Source organism: Periplaneta americana, chromosome 1 (assembly GCF_040183065.1).
Source record: "Periplaneta americana isolate PAMFEO1 chromosome 1, P.americana_PAMFEO1_priV1, whole genome shotgun sequence".
Classification (NCBI taxonomy): domain Eukaryota; kingdom Metazoa; phylum Arthropoda; class Insecta; order Blattodea; family Blattidae; genus Periplaneta; species Periplaneta americana.
This window is the reverse complement of record NC_091117.1, coordinates 25,706,885-25,712,884: the sequence shown is the minus strand read 5'-3', so window position 1 is coordinate 25,712,884 and position 6,000 is coordinate 25,706,885.

Genomic DNA, 6,000 nt, shown 5'->3' with positions numbered 1-6,000 from the left:
GAACACGTCTCCAACTGCTTCATCGCTTCATTGCGAATTTTGCCGCGCTTTTTCTTCTTTTTTCTTTTTGCGTAAGTAGAGCGCTTTTATTTCCTCCCCTTCTCCCAAGAAAATGTAACAATTCACATGAATTATTATGGATGTTTGTTAAATTAATAGGGTTAGAACATAAGGGAAATATTTTCAGCTTTACGCAAAAAATTAAATTGCTTATTTCAAAATGAATTTCACGAAAGTAACATACAATATATATATATATATATATATATATATATATATATATATATATATATATATTCTCATTACGCATTTCGCAACAATTCTGTTCTTTATCGTGTTGCAAAAGTTAATGCCACAGATCACAAACACTGTTTTTCGTTTATTTTCTTGGATTGCAATATTCTAAAGACATACATGGGCGAAGTCATTTACTCTGCACCCAAATAAAAAGTTGAGGTTTGTTTTCTGGATTACACACATTACATTCTTCATAAGATCTAAAATGAGATATTTTATTTCATGAAAAAGCTGTATTAATTTTGAAGAAATTAACATAATTATAGTAACATACTATTTATGGTAGTAGAAAGAAGGAAACAGGCAAAATTGAAATTCTTACAGGATCCAGTTGAGGCGAATAGAGATAATTATCTCTATAAAAGACGGGAAGCAAATCGTACACTTAGGGATAAAAATAGAGATTACTTGAAGGAAAAACTGAATGAGGTAGAAACAAATAGTAAAAATAAAAACATTAGAGATTTATATAAGGGCATAAAGGAATTTAAGAATGAATATTAGGCAAGGGTAAACGTGATCAAGGATGAGAATGGTGACTTGCTTGCAGACTCTTATTCAATCCTTAACTGATGGAAAAACTATTTTGGGCAACTACTAGCCAAATAGAAATGATCGGGACGAAATTGAAATACAAACTGCTGAGCCATTCATACCTGAACCCACACTTTCTGAAGTCGAAATTGCGATAGAAAATCAGAAAAATTATAAGTCTCCAGGTATCGATCAAATTCCAGTAGAATTAATACAAGACGATGGAAGCGCATTTTCTAACGAAATTTATAAGCTTGTACTTGCTATTTGGGAAAAGGAAATTGTACTAGAACAAGTCCACACCTGTGGAGTAACGGCTAGCGCGTCTAGTCGCGAAACCAGGTGGCCCAGGTTCGATTCCCGGTTGGGGAAAGTTACCTGGTTGAGGTTTTTTTCCCGGGGTTTTCCCTCAACCCAATATGAGTAAATGCTGGGTAACTTTCGGTGCTGGACCCTAGACTCATTTCACCGGCATTATCACCTTGATCTCATTCAGACGCTAAATAACCTAAGCTGTTGATAAAGCGTCATAAAAAATAACCTACTACTGCCAGGACAATGGAAGGAGTTCATAATCGTACCTGTCTTTAGGGAGACAAGACTAACTCTAGTAACTTTCGAGGAATGTCACTTTTGTTGAGTCGGAAATGTTGATGGGTTTTAATAGAGAAACGGGAGTACCCCGAGAAAGACCTGCTTTGTCCACCACAAATTCCATCACGACCAAACCGGGGATCGAACCCATGCCACCTGATGGAGGACCAGCGCGCTAGAGCTGAGCCACAAACCCCGCTAATCCATGATACTGTTGATGATTATTAATGCTATTGTTGTCATTATTGTTATTACAGTATGTTGTGTGAACGATCGTCCCCCACTGTAGCTGCGTTACGGAATGAGTCGAGTCCTCATGGGGGAAGAAATAATTCCCAGCATAGTTATGAATTTGAAGAACTGCAGTGAATAGCGAAATCCGGTTTCGCAAGCTAGTAACGGCTGAAGTATCGACGTACTAACCTCACGTTATTCTCGTACTGGTTGAACGATCGTTAACCTCTGTTCAGGCATGTGAACGTGATGCCAGCTGCTGCGCCAAGTATTTTATTATTTTTTTTTTAACAAACTGTGAATTCGTGTTTCTTGATTTTTATCGGCGCATGTTGATAGGCCTCCCATATGACAGTAGAGTTCTAGAAGATGCCTATTCTACAGGCGTTGTTCCAGTCTGCAACGTACCGTTGATGTCTTAAGGGGTTAGGTACAGCTTAAGCAGTAAAATTTTGGAAATATTCAACATTTTTTCCTCCATTACTGTATATTGTACAATAATGAAAATTAGTATGTGTAAAACATTGTCCTTCTGCTATATGAAAAAAATATTTTACGATTAAAAAAATATTTACATTTTTTTTCTTTTCAAAATTCAATTCACTGTGCAGTGATGAAGCGTTTCCCACATAATTCAAAAACTATCCAACATTCTGTGATGAATTTTTTTTTGTCTATTTATGCATATCATATCTACAATATAATCCAATGTAACTTCTCTACCTTTGATAGATTGTCTGATAAAAAATAAATTCATTTAACAAAAATGGTCAAATATCGACATTTTCTTCTAACACAAAATAAAAAAATATATTATTTATTGAGGAATTTATTTGAAAGAGCATGATATTGTAAACATGTGTTTCAGCAATAAAATAAAAGAGAGAGAACATGAGGAAGTTAACAAGTTTGTGAGTTATGAGGGAAACGATTCATTACCACAGAGTGAACTACCACTATTATGAATTTTGAAAAAAAAAAATATATATATATATATATATATATATATATATTAATCTTAAAAATATTTCTTTACATATAGCAGAAGGATAGTGTTTTACAAATACTAATTTTCATTATTGTACAATATACAGTAATGGAGGAAGAAAATGTTGAATATTTCCAAACATTCTACTGATGTAAGCTGTACCTAACCCCTTAAAGTGAAATTCTATAACGTGTGGGGCTTGGGAGAGACGGTAAGGTTTAAAATATTTAATTATAGCGTTTAATTTGAAAGTTTTACGACTTGTTAAAGTTTTTAACTTATTAGGCACGAAAATCAGGAACAGAAAAAAAAACTAGAGAATCGTTATGCATGATGTTGAAAAAGAAGAAAAATGGCAAAATTCGGTTTTAGGAAAATATTTTTTTATTTTCTTGAAAATGCTACGAAAAGAGATGTTGTTGTTGTTGTTGTTTAGTCAACTGTCCGAAGACAGGTCTGAATCTCACAAGTGATACCAAGAAGGCACCACTTACGACGCAACTAGGCCAAGAGATAATGGGGTAGGGTGGCCAGTTCCTTTCCCCCTCCATTGCATACATCGCCGAGAAGATGATAGTAAGTATTTATAAAGAAAGAGATACACGTAGACATTTGATCGCAATTAATGGAAAAAAGCCATTCCCCGTGAGTTTGAACTGTTCATAAGATGAATGTATTTTATGACGATTTATTACGTAGAATAATATATGTAAAACTTTTTTCGACAAATAAAATAAAAACAATTCTATTCTGTATCAGGGATACACAGGTGCGTAGAATAAATCACCCCGCTGTACTCTCGATTTATAACATGCGTTGGACGAGCCTGTTGTCCAGGTAACACAGCAATTTTCTTCGGGAGCTCCGGTTCACCTGTGGCGTCCCAACAAATCATCATCATCTCATTGCAGGTGTAGCGTAGTCCAGCCTCCTATAGCGCACCCTGACCAACGACTCTGTCGGTAAATTGGACTACACAACTCGCTTCATATGGGTAAATGATGAACTATCAACTACCCGCCATTAGCAAACAAAAAGTTTCGGGAATGAAACTACATTTCTGTTGATTTGAACGTTTAATTTTGTTTCGATTTACAAATGGAGAGTTTGAGACTATAATAAGAGAAGTAATTGAGCCGTTCAGAGCACAAGTGGTGTAAGTCAAAATTGGATAATGAGATTTAAAGTGCAAATTCTGTAAAATATAGCTCAAAATAGCAATTAATATGTCCTTCGTGTTGTCCACTGAGTTCTAATAGTTCAAATAAATTGAATATTAATTGCTGCTTTGCTCTGTATTTTACAGAATGTTTACTTTAACCCTCTTTGCCCATTTTTGACTTACACCACTTCTGCTCTGAACGGCTCAATTAATGAAAGGCATGCAATATATTTTCTCTTCATTATGAGGCGACATTAGTTCCAGTTCACAACAAACTTATCACTGTGGTTCACTCAAAGTGTATTGTACGTGTCTATTATTACTTTATTATTGCAGGACTCGCGATTACAAATCAAACGAGTCTGTAGCTGCTCTCGATGAGAGAGGTCGCGCGGCACGGCTAATTTTATAAGCAACTTCGGCGCGAGGGGAGATAGCCTGTAGCGAAGGGAGGTGGCGTCATTTACTGTGGTCACACAAGTTACATTCATCCATGGCCTAACAACTAACAATATTAGTAGTCGGCTGTTACTCATAGAGTTGCTACAGTAAGAATTTGAAATTGAAGGGCTCAGAGCCATAGTGGGCCAAGTGCTATTTATTAAAAACGGAGAAAACAAGGGTTAAAGTTAAGTGAATACCATAGTTTAATAAAGATTGATATATCATTTAGTTTTAATGTGTATACTTTATATTATTTGCTATATGTTTCCAGTATGGTAATAACTTCATTTTAACCCTCGTTTTCTACGGTTTTAGTAAATGTCGCTTGGCCCACTATGGTTCTGAACCCTTCAATTATCATTTTTTCGTTTCACTCCAGATCCAAGAACAGGTGTCCTTACTCGGTGCGTAGAAAGCAGTAGCGGACGGTGGGTTTGAAAGTTGAGGAGGCCAAGACGTGAATGATGGGAATATAAAAATATAAGGCCTGTGACGTACCTCATTACCAAGCGCAGAATTTATAGGTTTTAAGAAATTAAAATTAGGTTTCCCAATTTATGTTTTAGGATTCTAAATCTTATGTTTAGGAATTTATATGATTTTACGGGAAAAAATAAAAATAAACAACATACTGTTAATATTAGGCCTATTACAACGGCTTGGTAAAGATTGCCTCTCTTTAGGATACTCTAAGTCCTAACTTACGAATTAGGACTTTTTAGGTCATATTGAATTTAAGAATGTTACTCTTTGCTACATAAAACGAACAAGAAAAGCAATATTTCGAGAGTAACGAGATAGCAACAAAATTGATTCGAACCTAAGAATCCGGAGCTTGCTCATTACTATTACATGGTCTAATTTTACAGCAAATTAACTGGACGTTCCTCTTTCTTCGCAAACCGATCAAATAGGTAATAAAACATACTGAATAACTGCTACTAGAAGAAGCTAGAGACAAATCTGCATTTGGTCCTAAACTCTCAATAATATATTTAAAATATTGTATAAATATATCTCGTAACGTAAAAGAATAAAATAACAAGACCACCCGCAAACAAGAGATAATCTTACAACATAAATGAAAACTTTTACGCAGGGAGAGAAAACTGACAACACATGACTCAATTTTCTAAAACCAAGAAGAGAGAAAGAGAGTTTCCCAAAACAGCCGAAACCAGCCGTGACTATAAGCAGTACAGTTGTCAGCGGTGGGTAGGACGTCTCCAAATCGGCTCCCTTCGCGCGTTCTAGTCAAGTTTAAACACTCTTCTAACCAGCTATCTTATTGGTTGAACTGCTGTTGTCATGGTTACCGGGGAGTAGCGTCATGTAGCCGACTCCTCTCTTCCGCTCTCGCATAGACGCTGCAAGCTGCTAGATGTCGACTATACAGGTTACAGCGCTATCTGTTATTTTTCAGTACGAATTATTTGCACTATCTACAGTATAGCGAGCGGGCATCACCAACTGTATGTGGTCGACTTTACGTAACTTACATCTTAGTCGTAGTGAATAGTAAAATTAATATAAAAGGAGAAATGTTAGTCATTTGCTGTAACTTGTTTGTGATCTTAATTCAGCTGGAATTATTACTGCCATATTGTGTTCTGGTAAAATATTAGGGGAGGCACGGCCTCCCTTGCCTCCCCTGAAAATCCGCCGCTGGTAGAAAGGCATATTCTATATCAAAATAGTTATATAAGCTCTAGTACTGTTGCATAATACTAAAACTCTTGGTAACGAA